The following is a 13,017-nucleotide window of genomic DNA, read 5'->3' on the forward strand; positions in this document are numbered from 1 at the left end:
AAAAAAATTTTAGAGTGGGAAAAGATAGCAGAAATTATCTTGACCAGCCTCTACTTTTTGAAGTACAACATTTCCAATAAGAGTTGATTCAGCATTTTTTTTGGGTGGGGGGAGAAGCTTTCAAATGAGAGGGAATCTGTACCCTCCTTGGGTGCCTATTCATGCTTTTGGATATGTAACATCTCCCCTCCCCAACTTCTTTTTAATGAGCAAAGATCAACCTCTCTGCAACATGCCTCTATCCTTCTTTGTCCTGCCCTCTGGGTTAAAGCAAAACAAATTTAATTGTCCTTTTGATTACCAGGCCACCAGATATGGGAATCTAGCTATTCTACTTCCTTCTAAAAGTTTCCTTTTTCTTTTGTAGGTAAAATATTCTCAATTTCTCTAACCAACATATTCATATGGCAAAATCTCAAGAGGCTTCATCATTCTGGACTTTCTTTCTAGACACCCTGTTAGCTTACTAATGTCCTTTAACTGTGCATCCAAAATAGAACACAATATTCCAAATATGACATAACCAAGTCACAGGGCAGTAGAGTTGTTATCTCCTTTGTCCTGGAGAGTAGAGAATTCCTCTTTTACTTGTGGAAAGGAAAACTGAATCAAGCTTTGTATTTTCTGCCATTGAGGTAGAGGAGACAGCAGTTATATTGTTAGAGTGAAGATACTGACACAAAGGCAGTTGGGGGGTGGGGAGAGTTGGTGAGTGACAGTTGCTCTGGAGGACTCTTTCCTGGCCCTTGGACTGGAGGGAGTGTTCTCTCCCTGTCTCGGCATAGAAGTAGCTCTATTTTTGGATCTTTCTCAACTGTGTGCTCTACCTCGATTCCTGTGGATCATGTCATTGAACAAAGGGATTTAAGGGCAGCAGCTTAAACTTAAAGCCAGAATTTAGGGGTGCTAGCCTGAAGAGACAAGTCCAACCAGCTCTGAAAGTCAGAATCTTTTCTTCTTGTTGTGTCTACTGTTAAAGACTTTGAATTTAAGAAAGCTAGCATAGATTAGCATAGACAGGAATAAAAGAAACCCTCCACCAGCCTATGAGGCCTGGCCTCAGCTCAAAAGCAAACAGAGATTCAAATCCAATCTGTGGCAAAGTATAAAGCAATCCCTATTCCCTCTACCCTGATACCTTCCCAATCCAAACTTGTTATTAAATTAATCTATAATTAATATAACGCAGTCAGATATCTTTGTAAGGGTGAGGGGACCCTGAAGGGAGTAAGGGTTTTTAGGGGAGATGGTTCTCTGTCACCTCAAGTACCCAAATCCTGAGGTACCTGTCTGTACCTCTTCCCCCTTTCACCCATGGTTAATATCTGTAAGAAGAATATTTTCTTACATAATATATCCTAAGACCTCATTAGTTAATTGGGTTTCATTTTTGACTGCCATATGAAAAAAAATAAGTGAAAACAACACAGCAGGAAATTGAATGAAGAGACTGGTGCAGCAGGGAACCATATCCACTGAAGCATGATAAAACACAGTAGCACAGAGAAAATGGCACTGGGGGTTAAGCTCAACAGGAAAGTACATGCATGATGGAAGAGCCAAGACCTCTCTTCATTCATACTCTAGTACAAGGGGATTGTATAAGCCTCAGAGAGAAATTGTATTCTTTAGCATCACCAAGCTCTTTCCCTGAGGGAAAAGTGACAATGTTTTCTTGATTGTTGATAAACTTGGGTATAAATTCTTTGATTTTGTCTTAAAGGAAAATATTTCTAGATTTAATGTCCTGCTGCCCTGTGTATTTTCAGTAGAACTGAGGGTCCCTTTTGGAACAATAGAATAACCTGAGATACTGATATTTCTAGCATTTCCATGGGGTAGGAACATTAATCAGAGAGAATATATGTGAGAAACCTTCAGTGTATCTGAATTCTCTTATTAAGTGGAGAGACTTAGAGATCAAAGTTACCTAGGTTGTATCTTACTCCAGAGCCAGTGCTTTTCCCACACCACCATGTTATATTTTTATATTAAAATATTCTATCTTTTTGTCTTCTGAAACTTTCCAGTTATGATAATATAGTCACTATGTTAAAACCTAGAAACAGTCCACTGGGAGTCATTTAATTCAACTCAACAAATATTTATGAAGCCTTTATAATGTACCTTGAATTGGAGTAGGTCCTGGTGATACAAAAATGAAAAATAACACAGATTCCCCAACCTAATAAGTTTACAAGCTAATAAATTTGATGCAGTATAAACATAGATAGATTCTATAGAAGATACAGCATAACAGGAAAAGGAAATATCTATACAAAGTACTTCAGGATAACTGAGAAGATGACCTTCTGTCTAGACTTAGAGGGAAGTAAATTTATTTATTTTTAAACTCTTACCTTCCATCTTAGAATCAGTACTGTATTGGTTCTAAGGCAGAAGAGCAGTAAGAGATAGGCAACGGGGTTAAGTGATTTAACCAAGTTCATACAGCTAGGAATTATCTGAATCTATATTTGAACCCAGGACCTTCTGTCTCTGCCTTGCTCTCAATCCACCTCGCTACCGTCTAGAAGTGGTTTTAAATAGGTGGGAAGTGGAGGGCATGCTTTCCGTTTCTAGGGGTAAGCTGCTGTAAATGGACATAGATGGAAATGGACAGAGACAGGATGAAGCCCTCCTGGAATGTAGAATATATTAGGAAGAATAAAGTGAAACAAAGTAGAAAGTAGATGTTGGAATTGCATTAAAAGAGAGTTAAAGGTGCTAACTTTGGCAGCACATATACTAAAATTAGAACGATACAGAGAAGATTAGCATGGCCCCTGCACAAGGATGACACGCAAATTTATGAAGCGTTCCATATTTTTGGATACAAAATAAACCTGCATAAGTCATCAGCATTTCTATATATTTCCAACACAACTCAGCAGCAAGAATTAGAAAGAGAAATCCCATTCAAAATCACCTTAGACAAAATAAAATACTTGGGAATCTATCTCCGGAGACAAACACAGGAACTATATGAACACAACTACAAAACACTCCCCACACAACTAAAATTAGACTTGAGCAATTGGAAAAACATTAACTGCTCATGGGCAGGACGAGCCAATATAATAAAAATGACCATCCTACCCAAACTTATTTATCTATTTAGTGCCATACCCATGGAACTTCCAAAAAATTTTTTACTGAATTAGAAAAAAAAACATAACAAAGTTCATTTGGAAGAATAAAGGATCAAGGATATCCAGGGAAATAATGAAAAAAAAAAGGAAGGTGGCCTTACAGTCCCAGATCTCAAACTATATTATAAAGCAGTGGTCATCAAAAAAATTTGCTACTGGCTAAGAGACAGAAAGGAGGATCTGTGGAATAGACTTGGGGTAAGTGACCTCAGCAAGACAGTCTATGACAAACCCAACGACCCCAGCTTTTGGGACAAAAATCCACTATTTGACAAAAACTGCTAGGAAAACTGGAAGACAGCGCGGGAGAGATTAGGTTTGTATCAATACCTCACACCCTACACCAAGATAAACTCAGAATGGATGAATGACTTGAACATAAAGAAGGAAACTATAAGTAAACTAGGTGAACACAGAAGAGTATACATGTCAGACCTGTGGGAAGGGAAAGACTTTAAAACCAAGCAAGACATAGAAAGAGTCACAAAATGTAAAATAAACAATTTTGATTATATCGAATTAAAAAGGTTTTATACAAACAAAACCAATGTAACCAAAATTAGAAGGGAAGCAACAAACTGGGAAACAATCTTTATAACAAAAACCTCTGACAAAAGTCTAATTACTCAAATTTACAAAGAACTAAATCAATTGTACAAAAAATCAAGCCATTCTCCAATTGATAAATGGGCAAGGGACATGAATAGGCAGTTTTCAGCAAAAGAAATCAAAACTACTAATAAGCACATGAAAAAGTGCTCTAAATCTCTGATAATCAGAGAGATGCAAATCAAAACAACTCTGAGTATCACCTCACACCTAGCAGATTGGCTAATATGACAGCAAAGGAAAGTAATGAATGTTGGAGGGGATGTGGCAAAGTTGGGACATTAATTCATTGCTGGTGGAGTTGTGAACTGATACAACCATTCTGGAGGACAATTTGGAACTATGCCCAAAGGGCGATAAAAGACTGTCTGCCCTTTGATCCAGCCATAGCACTGCTGGTTTGTACCCCAAAGAGATAATAAGGAAAAAGACATGTACGAGAATATTCCTAGCTGTGCTCTTTGTGGTGGCAAAAAATTGGAAAACGAGGGATGCCCTTCAATTGGGGAATGGCTGAACAAATTGTGGTACATGTTGGTGATGTAATAATATTGTGCTAAAAGGAATAATAAAGTGGAGGAATTCCATGGAGACTGGAACAACCTCTAAGAATTAATGCAGAGTGAAAGGATCAGAGCCAGGAGAACATTGTACACAGAGACTGATACACTGTGGTACAATTGAACGTAATGGACTTCTTCATTAGTGTTAATGCAGTGATCCTGAACAATTCACAGGCATCAAGGAGAAAAAAAACACTACCCTCAAGCAGAGTACAAACTGTGGGAATAAAAACATTGAGGAAAGGCAACAGCTTGAAGACAGGGGTGGAGGGGATATGACTGAGGAGAGACTCTAAATGAACACCTTAATGAAAATACCAACAACATGGAAAAGAGTTTGGACTGAGGACACATGTGATACCCAGAGGAAGCAGGCATCACCATTGGGGATGGGGGGTTGGGAGGTGGGGGAGAAAAAGAAAATGATCTTTGTTTCTAATGAATAATGTTTGAAAATTACCAAATAAAATAATGTTTAAAAGAAAAAAAAAAGAGAGAGTTAAGGAATTATTGTGTGGTAAGTAGAGGCAGAATTCATCTGCAATAGAAGATGCAAGGATCTTGGAACACAAAATAATAACAAACAGCCCCTATTCTCAAATAACTTATAATCTATCCTGGGAGACAACATAAACACATGCGTATATGCAAAATATATGCAAGATATTTTTTTTAGCGTGGGAAAGAGGAAACATTCGAGCCTCAGAGATCAAGAAAGATTTCATATAGGAGTACTTTTTAAATTAACTTTGAAGGAAACTGGGGAGGAGAAAGTGCATTAATTCCAGGCAAGGAATGCAGCATAGACAATGATTTGGAGAAGAGAAATGGAATGTTATGGAAGAGAAATAGTATGAAACTCAGTTTCTTTGGGTCAGAGAGTATGCAGAAGAAGTGGTGTAAAGTATAAGCCCTTTAATTTCCAGACAGATATGTTTAGAATGATTAGCTATGAAGGAGAGGAAAGATATAGGATAAAAGACCAAGAAAATAACAGTATTTTTTGTTATTTTTGTTTGTTTTGAGATAGGAAAGCCAACCATCTTTAGAAGAAGCTGGGAAGGACCAGGAGAGAAAGAACAGTTGCAGATGAGAAAAAGAGAATGATAATTGTGGCAATGTCCTATGTTTATGGAAGAAGATGGAATTAATAATGTGTTCAAATAATAAACCCAAAAAGGAAACAGTTCACCTAATATTCTGAGACAGGAAAAAAGGAAGAGGGAGGCTATTATGAGAAAGTTATTGAGCAGAGGAATTAATAATGTTAGTAAAATAATAATAGATAGTATTTATGTAATATTTTATTACAAATATTATCTTATTTTATTCTCACAATAACCCTAGAATATAGGTGTTATTGTCTTGCTCCTACAAATGAGAAATTTTACGTAGGTGGAGTTTGAATAACTTGTATGGGGTCACACAGTGAGTGTCTGAGGTGAGATTTGAACTCAGTTCTTGATTTCAAGCCCAGAGATTTATGAGACAGAGAGAGAAATAAACAGAAAGAGATAGAGACAGAGACAGAAAAACAGAGAGACAGAGATAGAGAGAGAAAGAGAGAAAAATAGAAAAATACTGAGAGAGAGAGAAAGAGAGAGAGAGAGAGAGAGAGAGAGAGAGAGAACGAAAGCACATAGACCTGTTATATAAATAAACCATAAACCACTATAGGGGTTATGTTAGAAAACAAACCAGCCATTTTAAATAATTTTAAATAAAATGATTACTGTATAGCATATGGTATATTGGAAATAGGAAAAAAGAAAATAGATAACAAAGAGTGGGGATTTAGCAGAATAGGGGCTAAACAAATGAATATTCCTGTGTATGTCTATACACTGATGAATAGAAAAAAAGACTGATGGTGTTAAAGCAAAGGAAAAAAAATAAATTGAGAATGAAACCTTTTTACTAATGTTTAATATGCTGAAAAACAAACAATTTACTCTCCCACTACTTATTTGATATTTGATTTGTAAATCTGAATATCAAGTAAATGGAAAGTGCTCAGATGTGACTGGTAATATTAGAGCATATCTCAATCTAGGTTTATAATTAAATATATGAACATCATAGTGTAAGGGAGGGGGTTCCTACTCCACCTCAGTGAAAGTTGCCAAGTGTGACCACAAGGTGTTAATATGCTGTTAAACTGACTATAGAAATCTCTCTACACTCTTATCCCCTCATGAGGTGTGAACAATGAGTCAAGAAGGGATCAGCCTAATTGGTTAAAAGAATAAATTAGCTACATCCCTGAGGGCTTTAAGTAGCTAAATTCAGGACAAATTTCAGAATAAAAAAAAAATTGGAGGCAGCCTCTACCAGAGGGCAAAAAGCAGGAGGTTTCTGTTTCTCCCTTCTGGCAGCAGTCATATTAATTTTAATCAGACATACTTGGCCAGTAGAAAGACAAGGCAACTTGTAGGGAACAGAGGAACACATATATGGCAGACAGATCCAGATTCATAGCAATAGTAGCCTGAAAGTGCAAGCAGCTGCAGAGTATGACTTTTGAAAGAAGAAAAGAGAGTGATCTATGGAAAGGAGACCCTGGAAACCCTATGTGAGGACACTAGGAAGAGAGAGAGAAAGAGACAGACAGACAGACAGACAGACAGACAGACAGACAGGCACAGACAGACAGACAGGGAGAGAGAGAGAGAGAGTACTCTTAGGCAATGCACAACTACAAAATTATGAATGGCTTTTGCCACTTTTGTGTATATTACATGTACCTCTTTCTCACTGTACTTTAAGTTTTAATACACTCTTTCCATATACATTGCATATATTTATGGAATTGGGATCTCCAGGTTTGGTTAGGAAGTTTTAATAACAATTTTAATACTATTCAATCTGAATAAATGTCTTTGCTAATGATTATTAATAGGAAATACACTATTCATGGTTTGCTAGTTATAATGTTTGGAATGTAGTTGCAACCCATAGTGTCACTCCTAAGGCTTAAGGAAAAAAGAAACTGCTGAGGATCCAACTTGTGAGTATGATTCTAAAATTCAAGAATAACCTAGAACAGAGGAACCAAAAATGTGGTCCTTTAGACACTTGAATGTGAACAAAGTCAAATGAAAATGTAGTTACTATCTCATTTTTGTTGATGTATTGCTCTTTCTCTCTCTCTTTCTCTATATGTACATACATATGAAAATACACACATATGTACACACACACACATATATATACATATATATGTATATATATATATATATTTCCAAGTCAATATTTGACCCATAGGGATCCTTTAATGACCCATTTTCTCTTTGGGTTTGACACAACTGGCTGTGAGTCAGTATTGAAATAAGATCATAAATTTAGGGCTGGAAAAACAAACAAGCAAACAAAAAAATAACTGTATAAATCTCCTAGTCCATGGAGTTCTAAACTTTTATTGTATCATGGCAATCTGGTAAAAATAATGGACCCATGTTTGAAATTTATAACAATTAAAAACATTTTTTTAAGTATATAAGATTACCAAGAAAACCCAATTAGATTGAAATACATTTATCAGAAATGAAAGGGGGAAAAAGTTCATGAACTCAATTATAAGAACCCCAATTATAGTCAGACCTCTCATTTTATTGAAGAAACTGATGTATAGAGGAATCACTTCTTGTATAAAGTCACATAGTAAGTTGTAGAACCTGGGTGGCAACCATCTTTTGACTAAATCCAGTACTATATCCAAGGCCCTAGAATTTAAGTAGAAATCATCTATACCTTCATGAAGAATGCCTCACAATGCCTCCAAATCTATTGACTCTGACTTAAGCTCTGAATAAGGACACTTCAGTTACATTGCAAAAATCAAGGCAAGACAATTAAATATTTAAAAGTTGAATGTTATTTCAGAAAATGAATTCCTATTTCTCAAAGAAACTCTTTTATTTTTCTATATACAAATATAAAAAATCAGTGTGATAGTCTGATCAGACTGATGATTTTTTTCCACAAAAGGATGTGAATAAAGAGAAGAAATTAAACTTTTCAAAGTCTCATTACTTATTGTTTTTCTCCCTTTGGGGACCTGACCCAGGAATATTATAACAGGCTGTTTCCGTTTATTCCATCTGCCTCCTTCTGGAATTATTAACTGTACTTGTGAGCTTCTCTTGGCAATACAGACAAATGATTCTTAGAATTGCCCTAACAATGACCAAAACCACATTATAATTCCATAAGGAGAAAGCCAAGGGAACCTTTATAAATATGTTATTAAAGTACTAAAACACCCAATGTAGATGCTTAAAAATTAATTTTAGAGAACAAGCACAAAGAAAATGTTATTTTAATCCTCCTCTGTGCTTACTATAGTAATGGAACATCCCAAATGTTCTCTTTATTATTGCATATTTTCACAGTGCTGTTTCTGCATTCCCTTAAAATGAGTCTATGACAAATTAAAATCTCTCCTGGCAAAGGAAGACATATTTAGAATGTTAATTCAACTTCTGATGAAAACTGAGAGATATTTCAGTGTTTGAAAATACCATACTCTGATTTATAATGCCACATATAACAGGTTCAGATCTTTTTAACTCACAAGTGATGGTTTGAGATATTATCTATTATTTTTTTAATCATACAGCTGTTATTGTCACTGGTATTATAGCACAATTTCACTGCAATTAAAAGTCATAAAATTTAATAACTTAGAAATATTGCAACATTTAAACACTCTTCTTAGTTCATTTGTGTCAGTAGTTTTTGGAATTAATTAGTCTTTTCATATTTATACTTGCTATTACATACTCTAACCAGTTTGTCTTTGCTTCTCTACAACTTCGTAATGTTCCTGTCATCATCTGACATTTGTTAAAGGATTGTTGTTTCTGTTCAGTTGTTTCAAGTATCTGACTCTGTGACCTCATTTGTGTTTTCCTTTGGAAAGATAAAGGAGTGTTTACAATTTCTTTCCCTAGTCTATGTTATAAATGAGGAAACTGAGGCAAACAGGAGTAAGTGACTTACCCCACATCACAGTTATTAAGAGTCTAAGGCCAGATTTAAACTCAGGAATATGAGTCCTCCTGATTTAAGCCTGGTACTGTATCCATTGTGCCACCTAGCTGGCCAGTGGTCCAGGTGCTTACTGAAAATACTGGGGCAGGGGGTGGATTTCAATATAGGAAGAAGGTATTTTTCCTCTGAGATATTGTTTGTCTGCTTTAAAGATCCACAACAAGAAGCCAAACTGGAATGGGAGTGAAGAATTTCTTATACTTGTTTAAGACACACTACCTAATTTTCTTCTAGCCTGGGACACATAGACTTATTTTCCAAATTGCCTTAATTATAAATCACAATTATATCTCTTGTTTAAAATGTGTCTCCTAATTTCTCTCTTAGTTTTATTTAGCTTCTTAACTATTCTATTCTTCTGTCCTTTTGAAATATTTCCTTTCCAATAGTCTTAATTATAAATCACAATTACATGGGAGCTTAAATTTCATTTCTTGTTAAAAATTTGTCTTCTAATTCCACCTTTTAAAAGAGGGTGAGTTTGAGCCTCCTTAAAAACAAACAAAAAAGAAAACTATTTACTTTGGTTTTGCAATTTTAAAGCCAAAGTATTCCCAAATGGAAGAAAGACAAGAAGGGAGGTTGAAAGTATCAAAGTAGACTTCAAGTACTTCCAAGAAATTAAGAATCAAGGACCTTTAAGGCTAGAGAAGTATGAGTATGATTCAGTAGAAAACAAAAATAGAACTTCCACATAGATAAATAACCTTCTATTGTTGGCACAAATTCTTATTTTTGTTTTCATAAGATCTATATATTAGAAATACACTTCTCTTACCAAAGACTACATTAAAACAAGATTTGGTTCAATGTGGGATAGAAAAAAGAGAAGCATGTTATATCTAAGGAATAATAAAACCTCTTTTTTAGTTTTATTATTGTTGTTGAATGGTAGAAAAATCAGATGTGTTCTTCCATGAAACACTAAAAAGCTAGAAATTGATTTAATATCTACTCTGTTTAAAGTACTGACCATGCCAGGTATTGGAGGCACAGAGGTAAAAAACAGTATAGGTCCTTTCCATAAAGGGCTTATGTTTTCTTTTAGTGGGAAAGAGATATAAGAAATTTAAATATGTTTATTATGAAGTATTATGTCATAGAGATCAAGGAAAAAATGGGAAAAATGCCCTTGGAAAATATGAGAATAGAATGGACACTCTATGGGGTTTGGAGGTATTGAGTGGAGATCAGGGAAGGATTAATATGAAACCAATGTAATTATTATTTTATTTTCTCACAGGTAAAAATATTGGAATAGAGATATCCTAGTTCATTCGTCAGCATCATCAAAGACTGAGGCCATTTTGAGGAAGATATTAGAACCTTTGGGGATTTTTTTAAAGGAGTCTGCTAGAATGTCAAATGGTCAATTTCTATCCTTTTCTAACTCCTCAGAAAAGCATAAAATCAGAATGGCGCATCAGGGATTTTTCAAAATCTTTCTAATGAAATTCAGAAAACATTCTATATATCACCACCATCTGAGGTTTTTCATTATGAAAGATTTTCCTTGGTTTCTAGGATCTTATTTCATTGTGTAAAGGAATTATTCTCTTGTAAATGTCTATACAATTATGTATAAAAAGAGCATTTCATTATCCCTTTAAAAATGTGATAGTCTTATAAACCCTCTTAATATTTTCAATACTCTGTCTTTTGTATATAACTATTTCAAAGATTTATAACCTCATTTGTGGTTAATAATAATAATAATAATAATTAGAGCAATTGTTTTTCAATCATTTCAGTCATATCTGACTCTTTATGACCAAATCTGAGACTTTCTCGACAAAGAAATTAGAGTGGTTTGCCATTTCCTTCTCCAATTCATTTTCAGTTGAGGAACCTGAGGCAAACAGGGTTAAGTGACTTGCCCAGTGTCATACAGTAAGGATGTTTCTGGGACCAGGTTTGAACTTAGGTCTTTCTGACTCTAAGCCTGGAACTCTATACATTGTGTTACCTAGCTGCTAACAATAATAATAATAGTAGTAGTAGTAGTAATAATAATAGCTTTAAAATATCCTATATTCACACTGTATATTGAGTCTTACAAAAGGGATAATAGCTGGATGAGTGGAGGGTAGAAGAGAGGAAGAGAATATGAATCATGTAACCATAGAAAAATATTTTAAAAGTAAATAAAATTAATAAAAGAATATAAGAAAATAAAAGAAAAAAATATTTCATTTAGTAGGTAACTATAACAAATATTTATTAAATAGCTAATTTTTGGTAACACCTACTATATGTCAGACATTATGGTAAACATTTTATAAATATTTTATCATTTGATCCTTACAATAACTGTGGCAGTTAGCTGTTATTATGATATCCACTTTATAGATTAGGAAACTGTGACAATCAGAGATTAAGTGACTTTATCAAGATCTCACAGTGAAGAAAATGTTTGAACCCAGATTTGAACTCAAGTCTTACTGTCTCTTGGCATAGCAAATCTACCTGCCCATTTTTGTCGATGTGGAAAACACAATAGTAAGTCCTGGGGCTTTTAAGACATAGCAAGGACAGGTAATGCAGGCATTATCAACCTCATTTTCCAGATGAGGAAACCATGAATGAGCACTGTAGTATTTATTATAAATGGGTGGGATATGAACAGGGGATATGGAAGATTTTGTAGCAGGAAATGGAGGAGTTGAAGGGAGAGAGGGAATATGGCTGCTGGTGAGGTAAAAGGAGAGAGATGCCCCTTGCTGAGAGACTATTTTTGAATGAGGTTCCCAAGAAATGGACCACTTATGATAGCCTGAGGGGACATCTTCTCTCTAGAATGATGTTGCAGATACCTCAGAGCAGGTAAGCACGGACCCTCCTGAAGGACAAGCTGCCCCCTAGACTTAGTTGCACAGCAGGGGTCCAATAAGGACAGTTTATAGTTGAATGGCTGTCCTGAGGTTCAGCTCCCTCTATGTCCCCTGAAATGTTAGTCCTCTTATCTGACTATGGTAATTTAAATAAAGATACATTTTAATAACAAGTTTGGATTGGAGAGTTATCAGGGAAGAGGGAAGATGGATTTCCCTAGATGAGGTTTTTGAGTCTCAGCTTTTGAGATGAGGCCAGGCCTCACAGACTGGAAGAGGGTTTCGCTTAATCCTGTCTATGCTATATCTGTGCTAGCTTTCTTAATTTCAAAAGTCTTAGCAGTAGACAGCAAGAGGAAGAAATGTTCTGACTTTCAGAGCTGGTTGGCCTGTCTCTTTGGGCTGGCACCCCTAAAGACTGGTCTTACAATTCAAACTGCTTCCCTTAAGACCTTTTGTCGATGACAAGATGACAGGAATCCATGAAGAGCATGCAGTTGGGAAAATCAGGAAAATAGAGGCACTACTATCCAGAGACCAGGTGAGAGCCTCCTTCCAGTTCCAGGGCCTAGAAGGAAGTGCAGTCACAAGACCAACTGCCACTCCCAGTTGTCCTTTCCCCCACCAACTGTCAGTCTTGTCAATATCTTCTCTCTAACATTCCACCTGCAGTTGGTTCCAACTCAGAGGCAGAAAGTTCAAAGCTTGCTTTAGTTTTTCTTTCCACAGCACAAATTAAATGATTCTCAGAGTTAGCAAATGTGAGCACTAAAATTTGAACTCAGATCTTGTGACTTCAATTCCAATGCT

The 13,017-nt window shown here is 35.6% G+C and overlaps 1 protein-coding gene, 1 long non-coding RNA gene and 1 other non-coding gene across 4 annotated transcripts in view; 2 read left to right on the plus strand and 1 right to left on the minus strand.

Annotated features, from left to right (window-relative positions):
• Nucleotides 1-13,017, minus strand: part of CSMD1 (CUB and Sushi multiple domains 1) — a 2,624,761-nt gene that overhangs the window by 1,159,026 nt on the left and 1,452,718 nt on the right. The window lies entirely within an intron of this gene.
• Nucleotides 1-13,017, plus strand: part of LOC103101691 (uncharacterized) — a 187,585-nt gene that overhangs the window by 18,286 nt on the left and 156,282 nt on the right. The window lies entirely within an intron of this gene.
• On the plus strand, nucleotides 2,725-2,831 carry LOC130456814 (U6 spliceosomal RNA). The gene has a single exon (XR_008915835.1). It is a non-coding gene; the product is annotated as a U6 spliceosomal RNA (small nuclear RNA).

Source organism: Monodelphis domestica, chromosome 1 (assembly GCF_027887165.1).
Source record: "Monodelphis domestica isolate mMonDom1 chromosome 1, mMonDom1.pri, whole genome shotgun sequence".
In the NCBI taxonomy this organism is placed as follows: domain Eukaryota; kingdom Metazoa; phylum Chordata; class Mammalia; order Didelphimorphia; family Didelphidae; genus Monodelphis; species Monodelphis domestica.